Consider the following 11,089-nt stretch of genomic DNA (forward strand, 5'->3'; position numbering starts at 1 on the left):
TTTTGTTTTATACAATGATTTCCTTAATTTTTGTCATGTAACCCCTTGAAATATATTCTGAAACCGTGCACCATGTTCCACTTATAAGTAGACAGAATAAAAGATCATTTTTGTTTAAGTTAATTTCATATTGATCATTAGTTGAACTTGAACAAGAGTATAGCTAGCAAGCCTTGATTAGATTTGAGATTTATTTGAGGAATAACTTTTTCCCACCCATGTAGTGGAGAAACTAATTTAGCTGGGAGTTCGGACGTGGCAATGCTGAGGACATTCATAATATAGTTCATGACAATGATGTCTGTATACAAGTAGTTTAATTAATGTTGATGTGGTCTGTGGAAACATGCAATGCACAATCATCAACCATATATAATTATATATATGTAATAACGTTCTGCTCCCCACAAGGTGGAAATATATATAGTCCTATGTGAAATTGTTATTATAATAATCTTAATGCAGTCTTTTATTACTTCCTCCGTTTTATATTATAAGGCGTTTTAACCTTTTTGTTAGTTAAACTTTCTTAAGTTTAACTATATTTGTAGAAAATCATAGTAACATCTCCAAAACCAAATTAGCTTTATTGAATATGTTCAATATATACTCTATTTGTTTTGTGTTAGAAAATATTGCTATATTTTCTATAAATCTAGTTAAAATTAAAGAAATTTAACTTATGAAATAATTAAAATGTTTTATAATATGAAACAGATCATAGGGAGTAATGGAGAGAGCTAACCACCTTTTCAACGCAAAGAGTAATCTTACACACACTTTGGAATCATGCAGGATGCGATCCAAATATGCAATTAAGTGCTTGCCACGACATCGACCTTACCTATCTAGTTTGACAATTAATCATTCCAAACAGTACTATCTCAAGCAAGAACTACACATGTTATTACAGACCTAATTATAGCCCCTAAATTAAATTAATAACCCAAACGCCGATCGATTAGATGATGACATGACAGGTACTCATGTGCTTGGTGCTATCATGGAGACCAAATTAGGTACAGACGTCGTCGTTGCCAGTCTCTGGATCGGATATGATGCATCACTCCTTTATAATAAAGTTTTAAATTAAAGAAAAACGTACACTCAGAAATATTATCCCTAACACAAAATTTTCTACGAAGGAAAAGGAGTCCTCGTCACTAAAGCATTTACCAGAACAATCGTTGTCAAATATAGATCAAAGTGCAACGTATCTGCTGGAAGGGTCAAGTAGTGTAGTTCGTTTTACAAAATAATATTCCTATTTTTTTTCCTAGTTGTTCGCATATATCCTTTTCTTGTAAAAAAAAGGATAGTTACAAAACTAGGTGTACATGATTTCAGCAATATTGAGTTAAGTTACTTGTTGGAATTTCACGACCAGAATATACTAGGAGTATCTAGGACAGCATATACAGTAAATATATACCTATCTAGTACTGTCTCCGTCCTAGAATATAGGGAGAAGGTTGTGATTGGTTGAGAAGTATGTAGAGGTATGTGAGAAAATTGAATGGTGGAGGGTTGTTGTTATATTTTGGGACAAAACTTAGAGGCTAGAAGTTGTTATATTTTGTGACGGAGGGAGTAATTGGTTGTCTACATCCCTGTTAGGGTAGAGGTTGGGTTTTAATCCATTATAAGGAATATCTACCTATCAATCAATTAGTATTAATTCTTAGATCGAACCATATATAGATTACAATATATTAAAGAAATGCAAATACAATATAAAGTAATTTAAATAATCAATTGAAATAAAAGGAAACAAGAAATTGCATCTGTATAAGAATTAATTTTTTTTTAAAAAATCAGCTTTTCCTATAATAATAAATATTTTTGAATTGTTGACATAGAAATGATAAATATGAATTGCAACTTTCTTTATATTATATCTCATGTTCAACTTGAAAGCTTTATTAGTTATTACAACTGATAAAATTACAATTCGTGATGGATTAATTCATTCTATATATAATTTCCAATAAAATATAAAGAAATGAAAATTTTGTTATGGAACAGTCAAAGTTTTTATTTTTCTCCTGGACAACGCAAAAACATGACATGGCTTGAGGTAAAAAAACTGATAATTTACCATAGGATAATGTGGCAATTATTTTATAATTTGTGGATCAAATAGAGAGAGATAAAAAAATAGAAAATACTATATGTCTTCCCCTAGGGCTATCACCATGTAACCCAACTGGGTCCAGTTCGAAGCATATTTTGATTTCTAGGGTTTTAAAGAGAGGATCGGGGAAGGGAATGGGGCTCAGGTCTAGTTTGAACCAGACCTAGCTACGTTACATGTTGCTGGTCCAAGGGGTAAACTATCTTTAATTTCTATGTGGTTTTTCTTTCCATTTGGTCCGAAAAATGATAAAGAAAATGTTATTGCATTCTCCAATAAATTACCAGTTTTTATGGTATCCTCAAGTCATGTCACTTTTTTAAGTAGTGTATAGGACCAAAGATCACAAACTTCAAGCGCATGTAGCAAATGTGGCCTAAAGAAATTGATATATACATTTAGAATGCATCAACTAGTGATTTCTCTTTAACTATCCAATTTGACAAAAATGGTTTGTGCTATCCATAGTGTTCTCATGTTACTAGATTCTTAAGGTGATCTATCCATTCAAATCATAAGCTAGAAAAATATCTATTTGTAATTATACTTAAGATCAATAAGCCATGAAAATGTAAGGGTTTATGACTCATTTATAATCTTTTCAAGTACTCTATATGGGCATATTATCAAGGTGGAGCTACATGCCCGTGGTGAAAAGATATACATACTTACGCTTTTTCAAGATTTTAGGTGTCTGAAAATATGTAATTTTCAGTCACCTAACTGAAATTGCATATTTCTAAGCCTAAAATTTTATTGGTATGCAATGTGTAGTTTTAGTTCTTTTTAACTTGAAAATTTGTTGTTATATATGTTTTTCCAATTTGTACATATATCTAAGTTTGATTGTTTTTTCATGTAATTTTGTAGTTTTTAAAATTGTTAGTTTATTTAATGTAATTTTGTAATTTTTCTAGGTTAGAATAATGCACTGTTCATTTTTTTTATCTAAGAAAGAAGAGGCCTTTGTCTAAGTAATAGTGGAGAGAGAGGAAAATCATTGGATGAAAAAGTGACTGAAACTTTTCAAAATTTCAGTCACCTGAAATTTAGACACTATCCAATGTGGATGATTAGATATGGAATGCCCAGTTTTATTCTGAGCGTTATCCATCTCTTGCCTCTATATATGTATCATCTACAGTAGAAGGTTAGCTAGCTGACCAAGCAAGCTCAAGTTACGTTAGTTGCACTCAAACTTGACTCAATGGCTCTTATAGAAAACTACTTAAAGCTAATTTTCTTTTAGAAAAGGAAAGTGATAAACTACTGACCACTGTATTAACCAGGGATAAACATATATAATCGACTCTAGTAAATACAGAGGTTCGTATGAACAATTATTATCTTACTGGTATGCTTAAAAAGACTTTGGGGATGTAGAAAGGAGGCGGCACTTTAGAAGGCAAGGGGTGTAATCTTTATACTAAGGAGATGATCAAAAGGTATTTGCTTTTCATGTATGGTGATACCATTTGTGAAAAAGAAGAAAAGGATCCTCCTTTTAGTGCTTTAGATTTCCAAATTCACATTCCCATCTTAAAAGTAGTGGGTGTGAAAAGCTTAACATGAGGAAAAAGAAAGGTTAACTAAAAGATAAGCATCTCTCTTGGTCATCAGAGACCCTAAAGCTTGGTGCTTTAGAATCCTGGGAAGATAATATATCTCCTGTCTAGCTAGAGCCCCCCCTAAACATCTGATCACTAAAATACACAGAACATGTGTAAGTAGGGAATTTGTCGTGTGTGGCTTTTCACAGATAAAAATTGACGACATCTGTTGAAACCTAAGAGATTAATATGTACTACATGCATACATAAGCCTGTATCTCTCCAATCTTTGTATGTGTGTGTGTCTCTCTCTCTCAAATCTTCCTTGCATGCTGATCTATTCTTTCCATACAGGCACCATACACTTAGATTATTACATGTATCCCATAATGCTTTTTGTGTTTTTATCCCTCCCATTTACTTTTTCTATCTTAAAAGGGGAGAAGAGCCATGCTATACTTTCTTCTCAAAAGCAGCATTGTCATCGATCTATGTACGTATGTACATGAAGTATACGACTGCTGCCATATGCATTTTCGTACATGCATGTTTTAGACATACCACACGATTATATATGAACATATAATTGACCTTCTATGTGTTAGTGATAACCCCTCTAGCTATATATGTACTGTTGTCCGTTTCTGTTTTATTGGAAATTTTGCTTTCATCAATGAATTAATTAATTAAGAGGCAGCATGCAGCTGGAAATAACAGAAAAGGTGCAAGTATTATTGCAGAGCCTGCATATGTGTATACCATGCATTATATATTAGCGAGTCTATGTGAGGGGAAACACTCACTTCATTTGTAAAAGAATATTATTTTAGAATATGTAAAGTTATGTACCATACTTATTGGGCATGTGAAACTTTATAATAAAAGCTTATTTACATAATATTAATTATACTTGTCTAACTTCCCTCAAAAAATTATACTTGTCTAACCTTTTTATTTATTAGAAAAATGAAGTGATCAAGTTAAATGTACTCCCCCGTCCCATAAAAAACGAATATAGGTCCGGATGTGACACATATTCTAGTACTACGAATCTGAACATATGTATGTTTAGATTTATACTACTGGAACGTGTCACATTCGATACTAGATTATTTTTTTATGGGACGAAGGGAGTAAGTAGGAGTAAGTATGTAACAATGCGCCGGTACAACATTTTCATACCGTACAACATTACCAAACAAATCACTAGCTTGCTAGCTAGCATCCATACTTATGTATATATATGCCGCTTCTAGTTAACTAATGCATTAAATTAATACTAGTATATATGTACTCAATAATTAAATCACTGAGTACCTATATAGTACATGTACTGATAAATAATTAAATCACTGAGTAGTACATATATAGTATGTTAAAGCCGGACATATACTCCACAACATGAAATAAACTAAATTAATCTATGTGATTAACTAATTTTGGGTTAGGCCGAAAGGCAACATTCTTGACGAGGGTGATGAGAATATTTCTATATGGTACATGAAGGGTCCCATGCATATTTACAAATATGATTTCCATTTGAAGGCAGCAGAGGCATATATATCTAGCTAGCTATATATTTTAGTTATATTACTGCCTATATTTTGATCAAATCCATTTCTACTCACAGTCTCACACAATGAATTGATAAACAACTTTTATTCATTGGAGGTCAAGTTAGCTTTTCTATGTATGGCCACATACCAGATAAGCTAGCCATAGTAGTAATCCAGTTGCTGACATGATCGATAGATATATCTGAAATTAAGTTGAAGTTAGCATTAAAATTAAATTGCGTGCTTAATTAGCTAGCCAATTAGCTAGCTAAATGTGTGTGCTATCTTTTTCCCCTAGCAAAGCTAGTGGGCTTCATGTGTTGTCACGATGGGGATATTAGTCTCGAGCTTTGTCCAATCCAACGATGATAAAGTGAGACGTCACAAAAGTGCACGCATCTTTAACATATATATATATATGCTATACGAATTGAGAAAAGGATGACACATTTTGTTCCTCTATTTGTAAAAAGATGGTATAATATTATATAGCATGACACGCTAACTATACCAGCCTCCTACTTTGCAAGTGCCACTATATAGCAATTTGATGAGCTAGTAGGACTGTAAGAATCAAACTGTGGGACAATAATTTAGTACTCCCTCCATCTACTTTCCCTCCATCTACTTTTGATAGTTATATTTCCAAATCTAAAAAAAATTATTTTTGATAGGCATATTTTAATTCAACATCCTATCTTCTTAATGACTTTATCGGATTTAATGCATGACTCTTCATTCTTCCATATAAGATTGGCTACATGGGCATCGAGAAATGTAAATATTAATGAATCGCTTGTTTACGAGAAATGACTAGTAGCATGTTTAAATGGATGATAAGTAGAATTATTTATTCTTGGTCTGTGTGCCAAGATGAAATATGACTATCAAAAGTTGATGGAGAGAGTATCAAACTAAACTTGGCCTGAATGAGTTAGCTATAGCCACATTAATTTCTGCATAACTTCAACGATAAATCTCAGTTTAACCACATTTTTTTTAAAAAGAAAACTGATGTGCGAAGTTTTATATTGATAAAACACAAGAAATTTACAAGATCATAGCCCTAGGACGAGGCTAAAACCAGAAAAAGAAAAGGATAAAACAAGAATCTTATCTCTGTGATTTATTAGCATGTAAAACTTATTATTATTTTTAGATAATGGAATGAAACTTATACTAAAAGAGAAGGATGTTGTCTTTATAATTAGCTAAAAATCGACGACCTACACAACTACCACTAACGCAAAGACAGAAAAACAATTATTACCTCCTTATTTTGATTACCCTAACAAATACAATATGCATCCACCCAATGAGCTTAGAGATTTTAAGGGTGAAGGATTTAAAGAAATATGAATTTTAGTAGAGGAGAAGATGCTAGTTAATTGTATTACATGCATGCATATTTTGTATATATTACGAAACATCGAAAACAAAGTACTTACGTTCTTTTTGTGGAGTGTCATTATGCAAAGTTTTTATGGAGAGCAGTTCAGTTTTCTTTTGGTCTTTACCTTCCTCATGGTATATCTCATATTTTTGATAATTGGCTTCTGGGGGTGGACAAAAAAAGAAGAAAACTTGTTCTCATAGAAGCATTCTGCTATATGTTGGGCTCTATGGTTGAGTAGGAATGATATCATTTTTGACAAGTCACCATCTATTTCATATATGAAGGTAGTTTTAAGGGCAACGCATTGGCTTCAGTCTTGGGCACAACTACAAAAGTGTGAGGAAGATAGTGAGCTTTTAAAGGCTGCATGCCGTATTTTTGAGACAACGGTTATGCAACTTTTTGTCAATTTTGGATGGAGGTTCAATAATTGTGTACTCTTTATTTTGGGTTGGCAGTCTTTAGGTTGTTTCTTCTTGATGGTTGGTTTCATCTTTTAAGTTTCTTTGAACTTCACTCATTTTGAGTGTGAGATTATAATAATTGGCTGTAGCTCTTTGAGCAAAGGTCGGGATGCTCTATTCCATTATCTAAAAAATATTTTAGAATGGAGGGAGTATATCGGTCAATATATGTACACATTTTTTTTAAAAAAAATGGGACTTACAAGTTGCAATGGTGCATTCTGTTCTTTGAGAGATCGATCAAACGATTCCTATTCTTTGGTGTCCTCAAAATTTTAAATGAGGCTACTCTGATGTTGAAATTAAAGTAACTCATTCGGGGAATTTAAATTTTCACATGGATATATACACATTGTTTAGTTCTTTTTTTTTGGCAATCTGGAAAATTCTCGCATTATAATTCACCTGTGCATATTCCCGACAAGTCTGGAGTAAACTGCAACTCGATATTGTGCAGCTAATTAATCGATCGATATTGTATGAATTAATGGGGGGCATATACAAAGAAGAACCTATCAAATTAAAATCTCTGAGGCAGGGTTTCAATTCCTTTGGTGATTCTTGTTGCATGGCATCTCTGGAAGGAGCAGAATTAATGCCCATGTGTTTAACGGCATCCTAACGTGAGGCCAGCTTGTATGTTCTCTCATCTTATGAGTTGGTTGCCAGACGATGTAAACGTTTTTGCTTTCGTTAATACAAGTTGTACATTGTACTCCTATATTAGTTGTTCTTGTTCCTCTGGCTTGTTAGTAAACGATTAGTACCTCCATTCTAAAATATAACGATTTTTAGAACTAGACACGGGTATTGAAAAATTTGGTGGAACTAAATTAAATGTGAGAAGGTTGTAATTGGTTGAGAAGAGGAAATAGATATGGAATTTGAATTGTGAAAGATTATAATTGATTGAGAAGAGAATATAGGTGAAGAAATTATTATATTTTGCAACAATACATAAAAGATCTTTCCATGTGGTCAAACTCATTTTCCCATATGGTTGGGTTGCTCGTCTAACCCTAGATGTTTGTAAAAATCAGCATTTTTACACGTGGATGACATATCCGAGTGTAAAAATCAACTTTTACGGGTGGTAAGTTATGCCGTCTGCCTGTGAAAAGAAACTTAACAAAAAAAACCCCAAACCCAAAACCCTAGCTTCCATCTGCCGCGTCGTCGTCGTGGTCGCAGTCGCCGATGCCGTGGCTGCAGTCCGCCACTGTCGTCGTCATCATCATCATCATCATCATGATCGCCGCAACAGTCAACGCCACTCCAGAGGCCGATGGCGGCAAATCCGCCCCTCCCGGAGCCGGGGTAGTGGATACACCTATCCCAAAGATTGGGGCGGCGGAAACCGTAGCTCCCCAAGCCGATGTCGTTGTCGTAGCCGCCACTGTTGCCACCGGATCTGCTGCCGCAGAGCTCCCCACCGCTGGCCGTTCCCGATCTTGCCGGTTGTCGGCCACTCCATCCCGTCATCGACCGTTCGATGAGACAGAGAGAGAGAGGGAGGACAGGATAAGAGAAGAGAGGTGGATGAGTGTAGGAGATAAGGGATAGGGGAGGTGTGTGGAGGAGATAAGTATGGATGGATTTGATTTTTATAGTTTGTTGTGATTTTCGCAAATGGGTCTTTTAAGGAGGTGCCTGCGGAAATCTTATTTTTACATACGGCTACTTATAAAAGGCCCGTTTGCGAAAATAGCTTTATTTTTACATCCAGTCATCATAAGATGATCTACTGCAAAAATGATTTTTGGAAGCGGACCTTGACCCACCTTCACGGGGCCTTGTCCACAAAAATCAATTCTGTAGTTGTATTGTGACAAATTTTGAAACCCAGAAATTGTTATATTTTAGAATATGTGAAACCGTGTTATGCCTTTGTAAATTGTAATAATCCACAAAAACTTCTTGGTCATTTCTCTGGTGGAAACGGGGAAGCTTTGCCCTCCTTGTTAAAAAAAGGTGTAAATTTCCCAAGACATCAGATTTTGGGGCATCCATAACATAAAACCTCAAGTTGTGTATTTGTTTCATGAAACCCCATATTTTGGAATAAACTATTCCATAAAACCTATGTACAGGATTATGTAGTCTATTTGGCTGATATATTTATCCATAATAGTTGTAAAAGAAATATATTGAGATATCCTTTAGTACTTATACACATTAGCCGCTTTTTATAAGCACTGATTATTTCTGTGTATATGTAATCGGTTATCGTGTCATTATTAGTGTAGTTTAAAAGGAAGAAAAATGATAAATAGATAATATATAGTGACATGTTTTGAGTCAACTAATGTGAATTTACATGAAAATAGTCATATATAATATCTTTTAGTACTTATACACATTAGCCGCTTTTTGACAAGCACTCATTATTTGTATGTATATGTAACCGGTTATCATGTCATTATTAGTTTGGATTATATCGAGTTTTTCAATAGTGTAGTTTAAAAGTAAGGAAAATGATAAAGTAGATAATATAGGGACATGTTTTGAGTCAACTAATGTGAATTTAAATGAAAATAGTCGTATATATAATAATGAAATATAAATGTTTTACATAAATCTTGGGTTTTTGGAAACATTTTATCCTAAAACATAGGTTTTTTTGGAACAAATAACAAAACCTGGCGTTTTGTTCTACATATACCCCAACACCGAGTTTGGTGAAATTTACTTAGGGAAAGAAAAACACCAAACCATGCATGTTATGTACTTACAGTGTTATTATTAGCCACCTGGTGATAGTTGTCACATCGGTGGGTTAAAAGAGCCAACCTAGCATAAAATACTCAGTGTGAATATTTTACAGTTAGGATTAGGACAATTTGGAGATAATGGGCTACTTCTCTTTCAACTTTCATGACAATTTGCCTTTCCCAAACCTTTCCAAAGTGCTGCACCCTTTTTACAAACTCAAGACAAGTGCCTTTGGTAAAGATAGGCCACCTTTCCCCAGTTAACCTTAGCAAGAAACTTCAAACTTATATGGAGCAGTATTTTATTTTTATTTTTATTTTTATTTTTTGTTAGGCTAGCCATATGCGTTAATTTGTAGACTTGATTGGTGCTACTTAAAGCATTTCAAATGATCCCTTTGGAGGGTGGAAAACCATCAAACCAACACTATCACAAACTGCCTGTGGGCTCGCAAGTAGCAAGCTAGTACTGATTCTTGTTTCTTATTCTACTTTGTTCTCTCTATATATATTCTCAGAGATTTATCGATCTAGCTAGCTTACCCGTCTTTGCTGGTTAGCTAGTTAGGCATCTAATCATCAATCTAATCCCTTAGCCTCCAAGTATGTAAACACTATTTCCAATAATTGTATCAGATGAGAACGTAGAGGACGAGAAGTCCTTTTTTGTTTCTCAACGTACCTTCCTTTGCAGTGCTGGGTAAATACATATCGAAGTAGTGTTAAGGGGTTATATGAGATTTATATATGCTCTGTGTAGAAAACTTGAGATTCGAGAAACAACTGATGAGTAGCCAGCTGATAAAAATTTAGAAAAGTTAGGTTTCCTAGCTTTTGTTCTGGATTCTAGTTTATTTTTTTAATTATATAACAATAGTTTATAGATTTTCATAATCTATAAATCTGGACTGCGTGAGCTGGAGATATTAGAAGAAATTACAGCCGCTAGAATTAGCTCCCCAAATATGGCATTAGAATCAATACCCGCTACTTGCTACTACACACAAGGCCATCAAAGATGGTTAAACAAAACCATCAAAGACAATAGTTGTGCGATATTGTACTTAAAAATAATTGAGATGATTGCAAAGAAACCGTCTAGGTTGAGCCCCTAACCAAGTTTTGGTTATTGTGTAAGGCCTACCTACGTGTAAATGTAAGAAATTCATTCTAGCTATTTTAGATTATCTATACTTGTATAAAAGAGAGTACTGGTGGTAGTGATTGGTGAATCTGCCACTACTCCCACCACTAACTCCGTACTTTTTGGAAAAGAAA

This window comes from Oryza glaberrima, chromosome 11 (assembly GCF_000147395.1).
Source record: "Oryza glaberrima chromosome 11, OglaRS2, whole genome shotgun sequence".
Taxonomy (NCBI): Eukaryota; Viridiplantae; Streptophyta; class Magnoliopsida; order Poales; family Poaceae; genus Oryza; species Oryza glaberrima.